Source organism: Mobula hypostoma, chromosome 4 (assembly GCF_963921235.1).
Source record: "Mobula hypostoma chromosome 4, sMobHyp1.1, whole genome shotgun sequence".
NCBI lineage: Eukaryota > Metazoa > Chordata > Chondrichthyes > Myliobatiformes > Myliobatidae > Mobula > Mobula hypostoma.
This window is the reverse complement of record NC_086100.1, coordinates 189,980,412-190,004,274: the sequence shown is the minus strand read 5'-3', so window position 1 is coordinate 190,004,274 and position 23,863 is coordinate 189,980,412.

Here is a 23,863-nt window from a genome sequence, read left to right as displayed (position 1 = left end):
TGGAGCGTGTAGTGTTCAGGAAGCAGGAAGTCTGCAGAAGGATTTAGACAGATTTGGAAATGGACAAAAAAGTGGCAGATGTAATATAATGTAGGGAAGTGAATAGTCATGCAATTTGGTAGAAGGAATAAAGGCGTAGACTATGTTCTAAACAGGGGAAAATATTCACATGTCAGAGGTGCAAAGGGACCTTGGAGTTCTCGTGCAAGATTCCATAAAGGTTAACTGCCAGGTAGAGTCGGTGATAAGGAAGGCAAATGTAATGTTAGCATTCATTTCAAGAGGTCTAGGATATAAAAACAAGGATGTAGTAATGAGGGCTTATAAGGCCTTGGCCAGACCGCACTTGGAGTACCGTGAGTAGTTTTTTTGGCCCCTTATTGAAGAAAAGATGTGCTGGCATTGGGGAGGGTCTTGAAAAGGTTCACAAAAACAATTCCAGGAATGAAAGGGTTAACATATAAGGAGTGTTTGTTGGCTCTGGGCCTGTGCTTGCTTGAGTTTTGAAGAACGTGGGAGAATCTCAACAAAACTATTGAATACTGAAATGCCTCGATAGAGTGGATATGGAGAGGATGTTTCCTACAGTGGGAGAGTCTAGGAGCAAAGGGCACAGCCTCAGAATAGAGGGAAGTTCACTTCGAACGGATATAAGACAGAATTTCTTTAGCAAGAGGGTGATAAATCTGTGAAATTCTGTGCCATGGATGGCTGTGGAAGCCAATTCATTTGGGTATATTTAAAGCAGAGTTTGATAGGTTCTTCATTGGTCAGGGTGCCAAAGGTTACAGGGAGAATGGGATTGAGAAGGATAGTCCTTAACTGACTTTGTTGTTTCAAGACATCAGTGACCTACCACTGCATACGCTGCTTCTGACGTGAACCAGTGATTGTAGAGATATATAATCGAGTTTCCAGTCCGTGGTTAGCCCAGGATGTTGATTGTAGAGGATGGGAGTGATAGTATCATTGATGTCATACTTGAGAGGTCAGCTGAGTAAAATGACTGATAACTTCAATGCGAGGTTTGTTTTCGTTGTTTTGCATTCTCACTCTGGATGAGAGCGATGTTGGATAGGTCACCCTTGTAGGGACAGTTTGGTGGCTTCAAAGGGCTGCTGCATCACAGATGGACTGAATTCCTGCTCTTAGTAGAGCAATGAAGGATCCAAACTGGACCTGCCATAAATTGGGGAACCACTTTTTCAAGCATCTCCATTCCATCCGCCACAAGCGGAACTTCCCAGTGGTCAAGTATTTTAATTTTGATTCCCATTTCCATTCCGACATGTTGGTCCGTGGCCTCCTCTTGTGCCAAGATAAGGTTGTGGAGAAGCACCTTACATTCCGTCTGAGTAGCCTCCAACCTGATGGCATGAATATTGACTTCACCTTCCAGTAATTTTTTTCCCACCCTCCCTCTTCACTCTTCTTCTATTCCCCACTGACCTTTAACCTCTTCTCACCTGCCTATTGCTTCCCTTTGGGAAACCCCCCTCCTTCCCTTTCTCCTATGACGCAGTCTCCTTTCCTATCAGATTTCTTCTTCTCCAGCCCTTTATCTTTCCCACCCACCTGTCTTCACCTATCCCCCTTCCCCTCCTCCCACCTTTTTATTCTGGTGTCTTCCCTCTTCCTTAACACAAAATAATCTGCAGATGCTGGGGTCAAAGCAACACTCACAACAGGCTGGAGGAACTCAGCAGGTCGGGCAGCATCTGTGGAAAAAATCGGTCGACGTTTCGGGCCGGACGAAGGGTTCTGGCCTGAAACGTCAACCGATCTTTTCCACGGATGCTGCCTGAGCTGCTGAGTTCTTCCAGCGTGTTGTGAGTGTTCCTTCCCCCTTCCTTTCCAGTCCTGAAGAAGGGTCTTGTCACAAAATGTCAAATGTTCATTCTTTTCCATAGATGCTGCCTGACCTGCTGAGTTCCTCCGACATGTGTTACTCTGGATAATTTCTGTTGGTTTCTCCTGTGTCTGTGTTTTGTATTGTAATGCTGCAGAGTATTGGTTATTGGACGTAGAATATAGAAAAGTGCATTTTAAGAATGTGCTCTTGGGACTACAACTTATGCCAAAGTAATTATGCTAATGACACCTAATGCAAGAAGCAATTTGCTGGGAGAACTCAGCATTAGATCCAGGTGTACTATCACTGAGTAACACTCACAAAATGTTGGTGGAAATCTGCAGGTCAGGCTGCATCTATTGAAAGGAATAAAGAGTCAACGTTTCGGGCCGAGATCCTTCATCAGGGCTGATGGTAGTGCAGTGGTTAGCACAACAGCTTACAGTACCAGCGACCTGAGTTCAATTCCTGTCACTGCCTGTAAGGAATTTGTACGTTCCCCCCGTGACTGCATGGGTTTCCTCTGGGTACTCTGGTTTCCTCCCAAAGTCCAAAGATGTACCGGTTGGTAGGTTAACCAGTCATTGTAAATTGTTCTGCGTACTGTGATTAAGTTAGGGTTAAATCAGTGTTTGCTGGGCAACATGGCTCGAAGGGTCGGAAGGGCCTATTCCGCATTGTATCTGAATAAATAAATAAATAAATAAAGTTGTGGGATCTTGTCGAAAGCAGAAATGCCTGGATTGAGTAGACATGGAGAGAACAATTCCATTAGTGGGAGAGTCTACCATCTGAGGGCACAGCCTCAGAATAAAGGGTCATCTCGTTAATACTGAAATGAGGGGGAGATTTTTTCAGCTGAACCTATGGAATTTGTTGTCTGTGGAGGCCAAATGAATGAATATATTTAAGGCAAGAGAACGATAGGTTCTTGATTGGTTATGGAATGAACCAGAAGGCAGAATAATGGCATTATTAAAAAAAAACACTCATGATAGAATAATGGAACCAACTCGAATGGCCAAATAGTCTAATTCTACTACTATATCTCATGGTCTTACAGACCTTTGGAGTTCCTCTAGAGGTTTTTATTTAATTTTGGTCCAGATTCCAGCATTTCTCATCTCTTGTGACTCTGGTTTTTTTTAAACTATCAGATATCTCTTCAAAGGAAGGAGAAATCCCACAGAGTGAACTTGCTCATCACGTTTGGTTCTCACTGGCTCTGATTCCCCAATTTTGTGCCAGGAAATGTTGGAAAGAAACTGAAAAGAGGAAAGAATGTGTTAAGGTCAGGGGTGACTTTCTGTTAAATATCATTGCGGTGACTTTAGCTGAAAATATTGAATCATGCAAGAGCTTAAGCTTAGAGCATGAGAGGCTCTGTTGAGTCCAGTTATGTTATTGGACAAGATTGCAACAGTGTTAGATTTCACAAGTTAAAGGTCAAGACTTGATAATATTTTGTTAGACATTATTACGAGATGCGACAAAGTTGAAATGGAACCTTTGCTAGTGCTGTCATTCTTAATATATTTTTAATCTTACGTTGGAACAAGAAATACAATATTCTGGAGAAACTCAACAGGTCAGACAGCACCTGTGGAGAGGACTAAACAGACGATGTTTCTGAAAGGTCTCTTGTCTTCATTAGGAATGGAAAGGAAGGGGGAAGAAGCCAAAATAAGAAGGTGGGGGGAGAGGGGAAGGAGCACAAGCTGACAGGTGATAGGTAGGAAGGTGGGTGGATGATGTAAGAAATTGGGGGTGATAGGTGCAAGTGGTAAAAGGCTGATGAAGAAGGAAGCTGATGAGAAAGGAGAATGGATCATGGGAGAAAGAGAAGGAGGGAAGTGATGGGCAGGTGAGGAGGAGAGAAGGGGTAAGAGGGGGGAATAGTGACTAGAAAATCAATCTTGAGGGAACACAAACCAATCCTCATAGAGGGATCAGAAGTGGAGAGAGTCAATATCTCTGAGGACCTAACCTTGTCACAGCATATTGCTGCAGCTATAAAGAAGGCAAGACAGTGACTATATTTCATTGGGAGTTTTAGGAGATTTGGTTTGTCACCAAAGATACGACTGCAAATTTCAACAGATGTACCATGGTGAGCATTCTAACTGGCTACATCAGAATCTGGTATGGGGGTGGGGGTGGGGGGGGGGCTACGGCACAGGATTGAAATAAGCTGCAGAGAGTTGTAAACTTAGTCAGCTCCACCACGGGCACTAACCTCCGTAGTATCCAGGACATCTTCAAGGCGCGATGCCTCAAAAAGGCGGCATCCATCATTAAGGACCCCCATCACCCCGATGTGCCTTCTGCTCATTGTTACCGTCAGGAAGGAGGTACAGGAGCCCGAAGGCAGTCACTCAGTAATTCAGGAATAGCTTCTTCCCAGCTGCCATCCAATTTCTGAATGGACAAGTATCTCACTACTTTTTTTTAAAATTTCTATTTTGGCACTACTTATTTAATTTAACTATTAAATATTAATCCGGCTGGTGGCGCAGTGACATCAGCGCTGGACTCCAGAGCGAAGGTTCCCGAGTTTGAACCCAGTCGGGCCGCTCCCGGGCACGCTTTCCATCCGTGCCGGGTTGAGTGTCGAGGTCGCAACTCAGCCTCGTAAAAAAAAAACTGCGCTGTGAGAAGGATGTAGGGGACCACTCACAGAATCTTGAAAAAAAGTGGTCGCCGAGGCTCTGGCAGAGTATGGCACACAAAAAAAAAATTAAAAATCAACTATAAGAAATTCCTGCCAATGGTTGGAAATGGCAGGGCTGAGGGACAGCACAGAGGTGCTTCTCTTGGCTGCATAAGAACAGGCGCTGAGCACAAGAGCAACAAAAGCAGGGGTCTATCACACCAGACAAGACCCAAGATGCCGACTGTGCAAGAAATCCACTGAAACCATCCAGCACTTAATAGCAGGGTGCAAGACGCAGGCGGGGACAGCATCCACCTAGCGGCACAACCAAGTTCCAGGAATTGTGCACAGGAACATCTGTGTTGAGTATGGATTGGACACTCCCAAGCCCAAATGGGAATCACCCGAGAAGGTTGTGCAGAATTACAGAACTAAGATCCTGTGGGACACAAATACAGACTGATAAGTAGACCAACTAGACATAGTAATACTGGACAAGGAACAACAGAAAGCAATTGTAATAGATGTGGCAATCCCGAATGACAGTAACATCAGGAAGAAAGAATATGAGAAGCTGGAGAGACACCAGGGCTCGAAAGAACAGACGGAAAAGATGTGGAAGGTTAAAGCCAGAGTAATCCCAGTGGAGCTGTGACACTTGTGCTGGGAGAGTGGCTCCAACAAATCCTGGGAACAGCATCTGAGATCTCCGTGCAGAAGAACGCTCTGCTAGGAACAGCAAGGATACCTCACTGAATCCTCAAGCTCCCAGGCCTCTGGTAGAGGACCCAAGATTGAGGGAGAAATATACATACACACCACCCAAAAGGGGTGAGAAAAAATACTTACTGTAATTCACAGTTATTTTCTATTATTATGCATCGCATTGTACTGCTGCCACAAAGACAACAAATTTCATGACATGTGCCGGTGATATTAAACCTGATTCTGATTCTGACAACATCCTCATCACAATGGCTGGAACATCACACCAGATGACTTAAGGATCAATTTGAGAAATAGTCCAAATGAAAAGTCTCAACATGACACATCAACTGTTCATTTCTCTCCGCAGATGCTGCCTGACTCACTGAGTTCTTCCAGCTCCTTGTTTCTTTTTCGCTCCAGATTCCAGCATCTGCACTGCCTTGTGTGTCCTGAGATGGAATTTCTGCTGAGATTATGGCCAGTCCAGCAGTGATACCCTACAAATCTTATACATTTTACCTATTTTAGCTACAAGAAAGGTATATAACTCTAGGACGTGTCCAAAGCTCTGAGGAGACAATGAGATTACATTAAAATGAACTTTCAGCAGTAAACCATGTCTACCATCCCTTCCATCTATGCCAGTGGTGTAGTGGTACCTGCACCCGGACTTCAGGACAAGAAGTCCCTGGTTCAAATCCGGCTGGCTCCTTACACATGTTCCATTCGAGTTGGGTTGAGCGTCTCGTAACTTGGCCTCGTAAAACAGACAAATACTTAAGAAACAGCAAGGTTGCCACCTGATGCTTCAAACAGGGAGAGGGAGGAACCACCCCTTTCACAACATACATTTAGCAGATTAAAGATGTTCATATAACGCAGACCTCTCCCACGTCGGCACATGCAAACAGTATTGCGCAAATGCCTTGGGCACAAATACATATATGGCTAGGGTGCCTAAGACTTTTGCACATTTGTATTTGTCAATGTGGAGCAGAGAGCAAGTTTGTAAATTTGGTTGGGAAAAAGGATATTGGGGAAGAGTGAGGGTGGAGTGCTGTGGGAGGGGTGTGGGCAGAGGACAGAGCTCCAGTTTCCTCCCATGCTCCAAAGACGTAAGGGTTGGAGTTAGTAAGTTGCGTGCGTGCTATGTTGCTGCTGAAAGGTAGTGACGCTTATGGGCTGCCCCAGCATATCCTTGGACTCTGGTAGCTGACTCAACTGACGTATTTCACTGTATGTTTCAATGTTTTGCTGTTCACAATAAATAACACTAACCTTTATCTTATCTTAAGGATAATCAGTCAACTGTAATGAGCACAGAAGGAAATCTGATTTTTGAGGAGGTGTTGAAACGATCATAGAGTATGAAATTGAATGAAAAGATTTCCACATCACATCATTGCAATGGGAAGTGATGTATCCAACAATCTGACCATCTCTGATCCTGATGATGAAAGGAAGCTCGGTTCTGAGGGATGGTGCTGATAACTTGAGATCCCTTACCAGCACAAAGAACAGATTAAAGTAAAAAGTAAAGTAAATGATATTGTCAAAGTATGTATATGTCGCCACATACAGCCCTGAGATTCATTTCCTTGTGGGCATACTCAGCAAAAGGGATTGGACAGGCTAGATGCAGGAAGATTGTTCCCAATGTTGGGGAAGTCCAGAACGAGGGGTCGCAGTTTGAGGATAAAGGGGAAGCCTTTTAGGACCGAGATGAGGAAAAACTTCTTCACACAGAGAGTGGTGAATCTGTGGAATTCTCTGCCACAGGAAGCAGTTGAGGCCAGTTCATTGGCTATACTTAAGAGAGAGTTAGATATGGCCCTTGTGGCTAAAGGGATCAGGGGGTATGGAGAGAAGGCAGGTACAGGGTTCTGAGTTGGATGATCAGCAATGATCATACTGAATAGCGGTGCAGGCTCGAAGGGCCGAATGGCCTACTCCTGCACCTATTTTCTATGTCTCTATGTTTCAAATCCATAGAATAATAACTATAATAGGATCAATGAAAGATCAACTAAATTTCAGAAGACAACAAACTGTGCAAATAAAAAAATATATACTATAAATAAATATCGATAAATAACGAGAACATGAAATAATGAGTTAAAGCGAGATAATTGGTTGTGGGAACATCTAACTGGATGGGCAAGTGAATATAATTATACTTTATACTTCATTGTTGCCAAACAATTGATACTAGAACGTACAATCATCATAGCGATATTTGGTTCTGTGCTTTCCGTTCCCTGGGTTACAAATCGATAGTAAATATTAAAAATTTAAATTATAAATCATAAATAGAAAATAGAAAAATGGAAAGTAAGTTAGTGCAAAAAAACCGAGATGCAGGTCCGGACATTTGGAGGGTACGGCCCAGATCCGGGTCAGGATCTGTTCAGCAGTCTTATCACAGTTGGAAAGAAGCTGTTCCCAAATCTAGCCGTACGAGTCTTCAAGCTCCTGAGCCTTCTCCCGGAGGGAAAAAGGACGAAAGGTGTGTTGGCTGGGTGGGTCGTGTCCTTGATTATCCTGGCAGCACTGCTCCGACAGCGTGCGGTTTAAAGTGAGTTCAAGGATAGAAAATTGGTTTGTGTGATGTGCTGCGCCGTGTTCACGATCTTCTGCAGCTTCTTCCGGTCTTGGACAGGACAACTTCCATACCAGGTTGAACAACTTTTGTTCAAGAGCCTGATGGTTGAGGGGTACCAACTGTTCTTGAACCTGGTGGTGTGAGTCCTGAGGCTCTTGTACCTTCTACCTGATGGCAGCAACAAGAAAAGAGCATGGCCTGGGTGGTGAGGATCTTTCATGATGGATATTGCTTTCCTGCCACAGCATTTCATGTAGATATTCTCAATGATTGGATGGACTTTACTTGTGATGTACTGGGCTGAAAGGTTAGCTTTATTAGTCACATGTACATTAAAACAAGCATGTGGGCATGCAGTTTAATGTGTCAATATGCATCAAATCAGCGAGTATTGTCCTGGGGGCAGCTGGCAAGCATCGCCAACATAGCACGCCCACAACTTACTGACTCTAACCCATATCTCTTTGGAATGTGGGAGGAAACCAGAGCACCTGGAGGAAATCCATGTGGTTACAGGGAGAATGTACAAACTGCTCAGAGACAGCAATGGAAATCGAAGCCCGATGGTGACCACTGGTACTGTACACGGATTGTGCAATCGGCTACGCTACCATGCCCTACGTACATTGTACCACTTGTAAAAGAAACTGTGAACTATCCAGCAACAAAATGCAAATCCTGAATGCAAATTGAGCACTCCTTGCTCATTATGATGTTACTCATGTGGCACTGAACAGTCTCTCTTCTCCCCCTCCCAGCTGAAATCCCGTAGCATCAGGTCTTACAAGTAAGAGTGTGTGCTTTCGTGCTCCTATACCTCCTTCCGGATGGTAGCAATGAGACTATGGCCCAAGTGCAGAGGAAGAGACACTGCCACCGGTGAGCAGTTCACCGACTTTTAGCTGGGCAGCATTAAAGTGAAAACAATAAATACTAGGCCAACAGGGCCGTTAACTAAAGCTCTCAAACTGAAAGCTAATGCCAACACTGTGGATAGGAAGCAGTAACTTATTACCAAATGAACACCACTCCGTTACAATCGAAGTGGTAGTCCGCAATCCTGGAACAAAGACGAAGGTAAGCAGAGAGAGCCAACGTTACTGTGCTTTTGGTCAAGTCTCAACAAGACTGAAACGAGAGGAAGAGAGTTAAATACCACCACAATTAAACAGTAATTAGTTGGAATGTGCATACTCACAAGCATGATTGCTGAACCCATTCCGCAGCCCGTGTGCAAGGGTGCACAGACCCCACGATAGAGTCCATAGGTGTGACACCAGACTCAAAGGTATCTCCTATCTTACTGTTAGAAGAGTATTAAATGATTTCCTAGCATGATAAGAAAGATTCTTCACCTCAAAACTGACCTCATCATGGCCCTTGACTCTTACTGTCTGCCTTCACCGCGCTTTCTCTGAAACTGTAACACTTTAATCTGCATTTTGTTATTGTTTTCCCTTGTACTTCAGTGCCCTGACATGATGAAACGATCTGTATGAATGGCCAAGCTTTCAACCTTGGTACATGTGACAATAATAAACTAATTTGCTAATTTAAGTTTTAGGTGCTGAGATTATCCTCTTGGTAGATAACGGGCAAGAAAGAACACCCCTTCTAACTCTCACAATATCACAGGGACTGAACATAATTACCCATAAACTAAGGAGGAAATACTTGCAATTGTGCTTGCCGTCAAAAATTTTTACTATTTTTTTTATTGGTTTCCATCTGAGTTGTATCCAGGACATCTTCAAAGAACGATGCCTTAAAAAGGCGGTGTCCATCATTAAGGACCCCCAATCACCCAGGACATGCCTTGTTCTCATTGCTACCATCAGGAAGGAGGTATAGAAGCATGAAAGCACACACTCAATGATTCAGGAACAGATTCTTCCCTCTGCCATCTGATTTCGGTACGGACATTGAACCTATGAACACTACCTCACTACTTCTTTATTTCTATTTTTGTACTACTTGTTTAATTTAATTATATGTATACTTACAGTAATTCATAGATTTTTCCCCTTTCTATTACGTATTGCATTATACTGCTGCCACAAATTTAACAAATTTCATCACATATGCCAGTGATATTAAACCTGATTCTGATTCTACTGGTAGGTCCTGTACTCCAAAAACAGGCCATGAGCACACCTTTCAAGTTACCCTTAAGGGAATTCTACACCATGACTCCCAAATCCCAATGAGAAAAAGCCACCGTTGCCCCTTCGTTGCAGCTGCATCAATATGTTGGGTCCAGGTTAGGTCCTCAGAGAAATTGACACCCAGGAACTGGAAATTCCTCCCTCCCTCCACCTCTGATCCCTCTATGAAGCGTGTTCCTTTGTCTTACCCTTTCTGAAATCCACAGTCAGTTCTTGGATCTTCCTGATGTTGAGTGCAAGGTTGTTGCTGCGGCACTCCCCAACTAGCTGATATATTTTTCACATGGAAGCCCTCTCACCACCGTCTGAAATTCTGCCAACAATAGTTGTATCAACAGGAAACTTATAGGTGGCATTTAATCTTTTGATTCCTGAACAACAGGAATTCTGCAGATGCTGGAGATTCAAGCAACACACATCAAAATTGCTGATGAACGCAGCAGGCCAGGCAGCATCTCTAGGAAGAGGTGCAGTCAACATTTCAGGCCGAGACCCTTCGTCAGGACTAACTGAAGGAAGAGTGAGACAATGGCCTGGTGCTCCTTAGTGGGGTCACGATCGAGGGGTAAATAAGAGGAGGTATCGCTAATTGCCGACGGGACATCAACCGTCTCGACTTCACCGCACCTTGTCCCCATTCCAACCTCACTCCTTCGGAACGCTCTGCTCTCCACTCCCTCCGCACTAATCCTAACCTTACTATTAAACCCGCTGATAAGGGGGGTGCTGTTGTAGTCTGGCGTACTGACCTCTACCTTGCCAAGGCACAGCGACAACTCACGGGTACCTCCTCTTATTTACCCCTCGATCGTGACCCCACTAAGGAGCACCAGGCCATTGTCTCCCACACCATCACCGACTTTATCCGCTCAGGGGATCTCCCATCCACTGCTACCAACCTTATAGTTCCCACACCCCGCACTTCCCGTTTCTACCTCCTACCCAAGATCCACAAACCTGCCTGTCCTGGCAGACCTATTGTCTCAGCTTGCTCCTGCCCCACCGAACTCGTTTCTGCATACCTCGACACGGTTTTATCACCCCTTGTTCAATCCCTTCCAACCTATGTTCGTAACACTTCTCACGCTCTTAAACTTTTCGATGATTTTAAGTTCCCTGGCCCCCACCGCTTTATTTTCACCATGGATGTCCAGTCCTTATATACTTCCATCCCCCATCAGGAAAGTCTCAAAGCTCTACGCTTCTTTTTGGATTCCAGACCTAATCAGTTCCCCTCTACCACCACTCTGCTCCATCTAGCGGAATTAGTCCTTACTCTTAATAATTTCTCCTTTGGCTCCTCCCACTCCATCCAAACTAAAGGTGTAGCTATGGGCACCCGTATGGGTCCTAGCTATGCCTGCCTTTTTGTTGGGTTTGTGGAACAATCTATGTTCCGTGCCCATTCTGGTATCTGTCCCCCACTTTTCCTTCGCTACATCGACGACTGCATTGGCGCTGCTTCCTGCACGCATGCAGAACTCGTTGACTTTATTAACTTTGCCTCCAGCTTTCACCCTGCCCTCAAGTTTACCTGGTCCATTTCCGACACCTCCCTCCCCTTTCTAGATCTTTCTGTCTCTGTCTCTGGAGACAGCTTATCCACTGATGTCTACTATAAGCCTACTGACTCTCACAGCTATCTGGACTATTCCTCTTCTCACCCTGTCTCTTGCAAAAACGCCATCCCCTTCTTGCAATTCCTCCATCTCCGCTGCATCTGCTCTCAGGATGACGCTTTTCATTCTAGGACGAGGGAGATGTCTTCCTTTTTTAAAGAAAGGGGCTTCCCTTCCTCCACTATCAACTCTGCTCTTAAATGCATCTCCTCCATTTCACGTACATCTGCTCTCACTCCATCCTCCCGCCACCCCACTAGGAATAGGGTTCCCCGGTTCTCACCTACCACCCCACCAGCCTCCGGGTCCAACATATTATTCCCCGTAACTTCCACCACCTCCAACGGGATCCCACCAATAAGCACATCTTTCCCTCCCCCCCCCTGCATTCCGCAGGGATCGCTCCCTACGCAACTCCCTTGTCCATTCGTCCCCCCCATTCCTCCCCACTGATCTTCCTCCTGGCACTTATCTGTGTAAGCAGAACAAGTGCTACACATGCCCTTACACTTCCTCCCTTACCACCATTCAGGGCCCCAAACAGTCCTTCCAGGTGAGGCAACACTTCACCTGTGAGTCGACTGGGGTGATATACTGCGTCCGGTGCTCCCGATGTGGCCTTTTATATATTGGCGAGACCCGACGCAGACTGGGAGACCGCTTTACTAAGTATCTACGCTCTGTCCACCAGAGAAAGCAGGATCTCCCAGTGGCCACACATTTTAATTCCACGTCCCATTCCCATTCTGACATGTCTATCCACGGCCTCCTCTACTGTAAAGATGAAGCCACACTCAGGTTGGAGGAACAACACCTTATATTCCATCTGGGTAGCCTCCAACCTGATGGCATGAACATCGACTTCTCTAACTTCCGCTAAGGCCCCACCTCCCCCTCATACCCCATCTGTTACTTATTTTTATGCACATATTCTTTCTCTCAGTCTCCTTTTTCTCCCTCTGTCCCTCTGAATATACCTCTTGCCCATCCTCTGGGTCCCCCCCCCGTCTTTCTTCCCGGACCTCCTGTCCCATGATCCTCTCGTATCCCCTTTTGCCTATCACCTGTCCAGCTCTTGGCTCTATCCCTCCCCCTCCTGTCTTCTCCTATCATTTCGGATCTCCCCCTCCCCCTCCAACTTTCAAATCCCTTACTCACTCTTCCTTCAGTTAGTCCAGACGAAGGGTCTCGGCCTGAAACGTTGATTGTACCTCTTCCTAGAGATGCTGCCTGGCCTGCTGCGTTCACCAGCAACTTTGATGTGTGTTTTGATTCCTGACTTTGTCTGAGGTCTCATCAACACCTGCTTCCACAACCTCTCCAATGAAAAGGTGGACAAACTGAATAAGTAATTTGCATCAGTCTTCACTGTCGAAGACATTAGCAGCATGGTGGAATTTCCAGGTGTCAGAAGTCATGAATTGTGTGAAGTTACCATAACTAGAGAGAAGGTCCTTGGGAAACTGGAAGGTCTGAAGGTAGATAAGTCTCCTGGATCAGATGGTGTACACCCCAGAGTTCGGAAAGAGGTGGCTGAAGAAATCAGAGAGGTATTATAATGATCTTTGAAGAAACACTAGATTCTGGAATGGTTCCGGAATACTGGAAAATTGCTAACATCATTCCAAGAAGGGAGAGAGGCAGAAGAAAGGAAACTATAAGCCAGTTAGTCTGACCTCAGTGGTTGGGAAGATGTTGGAGTCGATTATTAAGGATGAGGTGTTAGGGTACTTTGAGGCACAAGGTAAAATAGGTAACACACACATAATGCTGGTGGAACGCAGCAGGCCAGACAGCATCCATAGGAAGAAGCACAGTCAATGTTTCGGGCCGAGGCCCTTCGTCAGGACTAACTGAAAGAAAAGATAGTAAGAGATTTGAAAGTGGGAAGGGGAGATCAGCATGGTTTCCTCAAGGGAAAGTCTTGACTGAGAAATCTGTTGGAATTCTTAAAAAAAATAACAAGCAGGATAGAGAAAGGAGAATTGTTTGATGTTGTGCACTAGATTTTTCAGAAGTCCTTTGACAAGGTGCCTCATAAGAGGCTGTGTAACAGGCTACAAGTCCATAGTATTACAGAAAAGATTCTAGCATGGATAAAGCAGTGACTGATTGGCAAGAGGCAAAGAGTGGGATTAAAGGAAGCCTTTTCTAGCTGACTATCAGTGACTAGTGATATTCCACAGGAGTCTATGTCAAGAGCGATTATTTTTGCATTATTTGCCAATGATTTTGATGATGGAATTGATGACTTTGTTGAAAAGTTTGCAGACAATGTGAAGATAGGTGGAGGGAAGGTAGTTTTGAGGAAATAGAGGCTACAAAAGGATTTAGACAATGGAGAATGGAATACAGTGTCAGGAAGTGTATGGTCATGCACTCTGGTAGAAGAAATGAAAGGGTTGACTATTTTTTAAATGGAGAGAAAATACATATAGCTGAGGTGCAAAGGGACTTGGGCGTTCTTAAGCAGGATTTCCTTAAGGTTAATTTACAGGTTGAGTCTGTGGTAAGGAAAGCAAATGTAATGTTAGTATTCATTTCAAGAGGACTAGAATATAAAAGCAATGATGTAATATTGATACTTTATAAAGCACTGGTGAGGCCTCACTTGAAATATTGTGAGCAGGTTTGGACCTTTTATCTTCGAAAGGATGTGCTGGAAGTGGAGAGGATTCAAAGGAGGTTCACAAAAATTATTCCAGGATTGAATGGCTTTTCATATGAAGAGCATTTGATGGCTCTGGGCCTGTATTCACTAGAATTCAGAAGAATGAGGGGTGACCTCATTGAAACCTATCGAATAGTGAAAGGCCTTGATAGAGTGGATGTGGAGAGAATGTTGCCTATGGTGGAAGAGTCCAAGACCAGAGGATACGATCTCACAATAGATGGATAGCCTTTGAAAATGGAGATGAAGAGGAATTTCTTTAGCCAGGGAGTGGTAAATCTGTGGAATTCTGTGCCACAAGCAGCTGTGGAGACCAAGGCAGAGATTGAAAGATTCTTGATTGGTCAAGGCATGAAAGGATAAGGGGAGAAGGCAAGAGATTGGGGCTGAGAAGAAAATTGGATCAGCCATGATGAGATGGTGGAGCAGACTTGATGGGCCAAATGGTCTAATTCTGCTCCTATATCTTATGGTTTTATGGTCTATTAGTACCTTTCCAGCATCATTTTCCAGTATTCTGATATCCACTCACACTTTATGTATCTGAAGAAACTTTTGGTATCCACTTTAATATTATTGGCCTGCTTACTTTTGTATTTCATTTTACCTTCTTAACTTTTGTAATTGCCTTCTGTTGGTTTTTGAAAGCTTCCTGATCCTCTAACTTCTCACTAATTTGTGCTCTATTATATACCCTCTCTTTGGCTTTTATGTTGGCTTTGACTTCCTTTGTCAGCCATGGTTATGTCATCTTTCCTTTAGAATTCTTCTTCCTCTTTGGGACATATGTATCCTGTGCTTTCTGAATTGCTTCCAGAAATTCCAGCCATTGCTGCTCTGCCATCATCCCTGATAATATTTTTTCCCAATCATTTCTGGCTAACTCCTCACCCATGCCTCTGTAATTCCCTTTACTCCACTGTAATATGGATACATCTGACTTTAGCTTCCCCTTCTCAAATTTTAGGGCGTATTTGATCATGTTATGATCACTTACCCCTAAGAGTTCTTTTACCTTAAGCTCTCTATCAATTCTGACTCATTGCACAACACCCAATCCAGAATGCGCTCAACCACGAACTGCTCTAAAAAGCCTTCTTGTAGGTCTCTCCCGGAATCCAGGACCAACCTGATTTTCCCAATCTACCTGCACATCAAAAGCACCCATGACCATTGTAAGATTGCTCTTTAGGCATGCATTTTCCATCTCCCTTTGTAATTTGTAGGCCACATCCTTACTACTGTTTGGGGGTCAGTATAGAACTCCCATTAGGGGCGCCACAGTCTTTGTTCACTCTTCAAATCAGCTGGCCTCAACCAATTGCTCTGAACTCTTATTCTCCCTGCTTAAAGTTTACTTTGTTGCCTGTTGTGTTAGGTTTCTGGTCTTCCTTGTTTGGTGGCCCCTTGTGGCTTGTTATTTTGCGGTCTATTATTAAATTGCTGTTCACCACTGAGTTGTCTCTGCTGCTCTGCTTTTGGGTCAAACTTTCTGCACATTTCCTGACAAATGTCTGTACATATTATGCTAGTGAAGCAGATTTAGAACCTATTACCAAAGTTTCCAGTGATGTATCATGTGACATTTATATGTCTCTGGCAATAACATTCTGCCAATTTAGCTCAAGTCTTCTCAGTTCTCTATTATACGAGGGGTGATTGATAAGCTCGTGGCCTAAGGTAGAAGGAGTCAACTTTAGAAAACCTAGCACATTCATCTTTCAACATAGTCCCCTCCTACATTTACACACATAGTCCAGCGGTCGTGGAGCATACGGATATTGGACCTCCGGAAAGTGTCAACAGCAGGGGCGATTGATGAGTTCGTGGCCTAAGGTAGAAGGAGACGAGTTATACAGCTCTCGTTACATGCACATGCAGTTCAACTCTTTCAGTGATTATGCAGAAAGTTTGAAGTTAATAACTCATCGGGGTGATTGATGAGTTTGTAGCCTAAGGTAGAAGGAGATGAGTTATTAACTTCAAACTTTCTGCGTAATTACTCAAAGAGTTGACCTGCATGTGCACGTAACGAGAGCTGTATAACTCATCAGGCCATGACAAACCCATAACCCTGAATAACCCCATCCTAACCACGAGATGATTTACAGTGACCAATGAACAGCTATGAACAGCTATGTCTTTGGACTGTGGGAGGAAAGAGGACCTCAGAGGAAAGCTCACGTACAGAGGACATAAAGAGACTCCTTGTAGAAAGGCGCCCGAATTGAACCCTGAACTCCGGAATGCCCAAGCTGTAATCTTGCACTAAACACTAAGCTCTGTGGCACCCATGCCCCTATACTAGTGATATTAAACCTGATTCAGATGTACTACCAGTCCTCCAGGACAGCCTCTATCTCAATGTTATTGTAGTCTTGAATGGACCACTCAAACTCTAACCACTGACCTTTTTTATTTCTTGATCTCTCAGTCTTGTAGCCATGGCCCTTGCACTTGTCTGCCTGCACTACACTTGTTCTGTAAATCTAACACAGGATCCTGCTGTGACACAAGACTCTGTTGGACAATGGTAATACAAGATACTGTAAGTCTTGTTCACTAGTTCATTGGTGAGACCAGCGACAGAGGAGCTGCTTGGCCCTGAGTAGTTCTGCAGACTGGACCCTCAGGCCGCAGCACCACCTGTTGCAGCCTCCTGGGGTAGGAGGTGCCAGAGGCAGTAGAAGCAAAAACAAAAGCACCGAGGTTGTGCTGGAATCTGTACTGGACGGGGCACTGATCCCTGCAGGCCTGCCCGACCATCAGTGCTACTCTCCAGTGTCTGGATTGCCTTCATCTGCGGCTGACACAGCAGGAGATGAGTAACTGCTGCGTTCTTGTTCTTGCAGGAACATGGCTGCAGAACAACAACCCATGCACTGTCAATCTTCAGGCCCTGCCACTTAGGGACTTGTGCTAATGTTATTTTACGACTGTATGTATATGTAATGTATGTACTGTGCTTTGCACCTTCGCCACAGTTAAACATTGTTTCATCTAGCTGTATACATGTCTTTGGTTGATTGACAATTAATCTTGAACTTCAATGGTCTTCCTTTCTAGTACTGCGACGCAATCGTGCATGAGTATGAATGGATGCAGACAAATGCATTTCACTATGTCTGAGCATGTGACAATAATAAACCAATTACTAGCAGTGAATAGCAGGGTGGTATTAGGATGCAATGGCTAAATTAGTGGATTACTAAACCTGAGTACAATTCTCACCAAGACAGCCATGAGGTTTAAAGTTCAAAGTAAATTTATTATCAACTTACATATAGGTCATCATATACAACACTGAGATTAATTTCTTTGCAAGCATACTCAGTAACCCAATAACAGATTAATAACCATAATAGGATCAATGAAAGACCACGCCAATTTGGATGTTCAATCGGTATGCAAAAGACAATAACCTTGTGCAAATACAAAAAGAAAGAAATACTAGTGTAATGCCCTGAATGAGATTTCTACTGTTCTACTGTGAGGTGTTTTTATTTTAGCAGTGTCCTGTCAGTAAGAGTGTTTTGGCTTTGGCTAAAGATAAAGAGCCATTTTGTCCAACTTAGGAATGTTGTGTCAGCCAATTGCTACTTCTTATTGCTCAGTGGGAAATTTGGGAGAGCTGGATGGGATCAGATTTCTTAAAGACAGTAGTCTGGTTTGGGGTCTTTTGGCAGGAGATGCTGAATAGGGCACAAGGATCTTCCTGCAGAGTACTGTTCGAAGGAGAGATGCCGGTGCAAGAGGTGTTTTGTGCAGATGAATGGCTCCAAGGAGGACGTGGCAGTACTCCTGAGAGAGCCTGTTTGTTTGAGATGGTCTTTGAGGGAAGTTCAAACTGTGACTGGTGTCCTTCATGCAGAATGTGGGTTCAGTGTGTGAGTAAAGCGATACACCCGACTCCTCTAGAAATGAGCTCCAATGTTTATGTGCACATTGAACTGGTTTAGCTGTAATGGGCCCTTTTCTCTTTCTTTTCTTTTCCTGAAACCGTTTGTTAAAGTTGAAAACTTGGTAAATATATTTTCTTTGTAATTTTATGCTGGTGTATGATCTGTTATGTGTTGGCGCATGGCCAAGTGGTTAAGGCATTGGTCTAGCGATCTGAAGGTCGCTAGTTCGAGCCTTGGCTGAGGCAGCATGTTGTGTCCTTGAGCAAGTCACTTAACCACACATTGCTCTGCGACGACACTGGTGCCAAGCTGTATGGGTCCTAATGCCCTTCCCTTGGACAACATTGGTGGCATGGAGAGGGGAGACTTGCAACATGGGCAACTGCCGGTCTTCCATACAACCTTGCCCAGGCCTGTGCCCTGGAAACCTTCCAAGGCGCAAATCCATGGTCTCATGAGACTAACGGATGCCTATATATATAAATTTTTCTGGCAAACAATAACTTTGCATGGGGCAATATTTACACAGCATTCACTCCAACCAATGTTCCCTCACTGGAACATTTAAACTTTTCTGTTTGGATGAACCCCAAATCATACCGACCTGAGAAATATTGCTTATGAAATGTGGCCTTCTCACTGCTGAGTCACGTGGCTGTGAGCAGAGTTAGCCGAACATGAGAAAGTCTGCAGATGCTTTTTTTCTCCACTCTTGCCAAAGGGCTTTGCCTGAAACATCAAATGTACTTTTTTCTATAGATGCTGCCTGGCCTGCAGAGTTCCTCCAGTATTTTGTGTGTGTAAATTGAATTAGACATTGGCTTTGTGGGAGAAGTCAGAGTGCGGTAGTAGATGGTTGCCTCTCTGATTGGAGGCCTGTGACTGGTGAAGTGCCGCAGTGATTGATGCTGGGGTCCATTATTTTTTGTCACCTATATCAATGATATGGATGATACTGTGGTTAACTGAATCAGCAAATTTCTGGATGACATTGAGATTGGGGGTGTAGTGGACTGTGAGGAAGATTATCATGGCTTGCAGAGGGGTCTGGACCATCTGGAAAAATGGGCTGAAAATTAGCAGATGGAATTTTTTTGCAAGCAAATACAAGGTGTTGCACTTCAGTACGACTAACCAAGGTAGGTCTTACACAGTGAACGGTAGGGCACTGAGGAGTGTGGTAGAACAAAGGGATCTGGGAATACAGGTCTATAGTTCATTGTAAGTGGTGTCACGGGTTGAAGGGGCTTTGGCATATTGGCTTTCAGAAATCAAAAATATTGAGTATAGCAGCAACTCGCACAAAATGCTGGAGGATGATCATTTCTAACCCATTTATTACCCAAAGCCTAATTTCTCTTGAGAAGGAGGCAATGAGCTTTCTGACTTGCTGCTGTTCTGGTGCTATGGGCCATAATGACCCAACAATGAAGAAACAACTCTATGTTTCCAAATCAGAAATACTTACGTTGCGACAATGTTCAGGTTGTGGGTTATCCACAAACGAAGTGGAATCACCCAGTCTGGCCATTCCCCTCTGTCCTCTCTCATTAACAGGTCGTTTTTGCCCATAGAACTCACAGGTTTTTCTTTTACTCACCATTTTCTGTAAACTTAAGAGTATGTTGTGCATGAAAATCCCAGATGATCAGCAGTTTCTGAGATGCTCAAACTATCCCATCTGGCACCAACAATCATCCTACGACCAAAGTCACTTAGCTTACATTTCTTCTCCATTCTGATGTTTGGTCTGAACAACAAATGAACCTCTTGACCATGTCTATATGCCTTTATGCAACAAGTTGCTGCCACATGTTTGGCGGATTAGATATTTGCATTAGTGAGTAGGTGTACAAGTGTATCTAATAAAGTGGCCACCGACTGTATGTACTTTGATAATAAATTTACTTTGAACTTTAAACAACAAGAGACTGACTCACTGGGCCTGAGATACGAGTTCAAATCTCAGTCTACCGCTGTGGAATTTTATTCAGTTAAGTCAATGAATCTGGAATTTTGAAAAATGTATTCCTTCATAACTATGATCACTTGGACAGTGAAAAGAAATAATTCAAGATGCTCTTCAATGACGACTGTTATATTCTGTAACTGCAAACACTAATCGAAATAAAAACACAGGGGCCAGGATATGTTTTGTCGACTTAGTTTTTCTTTATTGAGGCAAACACATAAAGTGATGTGATGATGTATGCCATTCATGTACTTTTACATGTAACAATAATGAATTACTTAAACAACAAATAATGCCTAATCAAACAATATTTTTACAATATTACTGATATATTAAATACACAAGAAATACAGCTCAGTATTCAATGATACCATCCCCTCAAGACTAATCAATTAGCCTGGATTAGTACCTCTTTGTGCAATTGGATCCTTGATTTTCTCAGTTGCAGACCCTAGTCGGTTTGGATTAGCAGCAATATCTCCTCCACAATCTCCATCAGCACAGGTACATCACAAGGCTGTGTGCTTAGCCCCCTGCTCTCCTCGCTTTACACTTATGACTGCGTGGCTAAGCACAGCTCCAATGCCATACTTAAGTTTGCTGATGACGCCACTGTCATTGGTTGAATCAAAACTGGTGACAAATCAGCATTTAGGAGGGAGATTGAAAATCTGGCTGAGTGGTGCCACAGCAACAGCCGCTCACTCGATGTCAGCAGGACAAAGGAGCTGATTATTGACTTCAGGAGGAGGAAACCAGAGGCCCATGAGCCAGTCCACATCAGGGGATCAGAGGCAGAGAGGGCCAACAACAACAAATTCCTTGGTGTTATCATAATCTGAGGAAAGACATTCTTGCCATAGAGGGAGTACAAAGAGGGTTCACCAGATTGATTCCTGGGATGGCAGGACTTTCATAGGATGAAAGACTGGATCGACTAGGCTTATATTTTCTGGAATTTAGAAGATTGAGTGGGGAACTTATTGAAACGTATAAAATCCTAAAGGGATTGGACAGGCTGGATGCAGGAAGATTGTTCCTGATGTTGGGGAAGTCCAGAACGAGGGGCCACAGTTTGAGGATAAAGGGGAAGCCTTTTAGGGCCAAGATTAGGAAAAACTTCTTCACACAGAGAGTGGTGAATCTGTGGAATTCTCTGCCACAGGAAACAGTTGAGGCCAGTTCATTGGCTATATTTAAGAGGGAGTTAGATATGGCCCTTGTGGCTAAAGGGATCAGGGGGTATGGAGGGAAGACTGGTACAGGGTTCTGAGATGGATGATCAGCCATGATCATACTGAATGGCAGTGCAGGCTCGAAGGGCTGAATGGCCTACTCCTGCACCTATTTTCTATGTTTCTATGTTTCTATTCCAGAGGATATGGCCTGGTTGCAGCACATAAGTGCAATTATGAAGAAAACACAGCAGCACCTCTCCTTCCTCAGGAGTTTGCAAAGATGCGACAATCTTCTAAAGGTGTTTGGTGGGGAGTATATTCATTGGCTGCATCATGGTCTGGTATGGAAACACCCATACCCTTGAATGGAAAAGCCTACAAAGAGTTGTGGGTACAGCCCAGGCCATCACTGCTAAAGCTCTCCCCACCACTGAGCATATCTACAAGGAGCACTGTCACAGGGAAGCAGTATCCATCATCAGGGACTCCTACCACCCAGGACACGCTCTCTTCTTGCTGCTGACATCAGGAAGGAGGTACAGGAGCCTCAGGACTTACACCACCATGTTCAGGAACAGTTAATACCCCTCATTCATAAGGCTCTTGAACCGGAGGGACTAACATTGCTCACCCAGTCACTGAACTGTTCCTACAACCCATGGACTCACTTCCAATGACTTTTCATCTCATTTTCTCAATATTTATTTCTTATTTGTTTATTATCATTATTATTATTTCTTTTTTCTTTTGTTTTTCTATGTGTACATTTTTTTGTCTTTTGCACTTTACAGTACCCTTCTACCAAGACCCTTAGCTTCTGTCCACCATTAACCCGTCCTATTTTCTCATGCTCTCAACATAAAATTTCTGAGTATATTTTTGTGTGGCGATCTCTGACGCAATGATGCTTTTTCTTCATATTCTGCATGTCTCGGGCTGCCTGAAGACGTACTGAGAAATCCTATGAGTCAACCTTTTTTAATGATGACAGAGGCAAAAGGATGAGATCATCATTTAGAAATTCATTTTTCTATGTTAATCAACTTCCTACAAGATTGAAAAAACAAGAAGAAAGATTAGCTTTACATGTACTTTGAAATGTCAAAACATACAGTGAAATTTGTCATTGTCCTAAAATCAAATTAGTGAGGATGTGCTGTGGGCAGCCTGCCAATATTGGCACGCTTCCATCACTGACAGAGCATGAACACAACGAACCTTGAAAGTACATCCTTGGAGTGTGGGAGGAAACTGGAGCACCTGTTGGAAACCCGTGTGGTCACGATGAGAATGTATAAATACCTTACAGACAGCGCACGGAATCAAACCCTGATTGGTCATCACTAGCGCTGTAAAGTGATTGCACAAATTGCTACACTACTGTGTCATCCTTAATTACTCAATGATGTCCACAAAGAATCACAGAATGTAAACACTACAGGGTTCATTAAGGTTGTCATAGCCATTGGTTGGTAGTGGGTATAAGCTCCCACTACCTATTAAATATTCCCAAGGATGCACGTCTCAGTTAGCTTCTGTCAACTAAGTCCAGCTCCTGGCCTTCACGAGTGGCTTAGCCTAGCAGAATTGTTTCCACTGACAGGAGAAGGGGCAAAGGCGGGTTACTGATGCCTTAAAACTGGTTACTTTGTTCTACGAGTCTACTTTGTTCTACGAGGATGTTCTACGAGTCTGTGGTGGCCAGTGCTATCATGTTTGCTGTTGTGTGCTGGGGCAGCAGGCTGAGGGTAGCAGACACCAACAGAATCAACAAACTCATTCGTAAGGCCAGTGATGTTGTGGAGATGGAACTGGACTCTCTCACGGTGGTGTCTGAAAAGAGGATGCTGTCTAAGTTATATGCCATCTTGGTCAATGTCTCCCATCCACTACATAATGTACTGGGTGGGCACAGGAGTACATTCAGCCAGAGACTCATTCCATCGAGATGCAGCACAGAGCGTCATAGGAATTCATTCCTGCCTGTGGCCATCAAACTTTACAACTCCTCCCTTGGAGGATCAGACACCCTGAGCCAATAGGCTGGTCCTGGACTTATTTCATAATCTACTGGCATAATATACATATTACTATTTAACTATTTATGGTTTTATTACTATTTATTATTTATGGTGCAACTGTAACGAAAACCAATTTCCCCCGGGATCAATAAAGTATGACTATGACTACGATTACTTTGGGCAGATGGGACTCATCAACCATAGTTGGCAGCTTATCTAGGAGAAGGAAAACTCTGATCTCAAACCTCTGCTGTTTTGTGGCTATATCCATTCATGGGGAAGGCTTTGGGAGTAAAACCCAAAGAAAAGTCTGGAGCTGGCGTCCCTACAGCAGTCCTACATTGAGTTCAGCACTGAATGGCAACTCCTGTGATGCTACTGGTGCCAAACTGCATCAGTCTCTGCTGTTTAAAGTTTTTAGATTCATCAGTTGTGTGGAGAAGGGGAGTCTGCTGCATGGGCAACACCTTGCTCTCCATATCATACTGTCCTGGCTTACATATCACGTAGACAGCTGGGA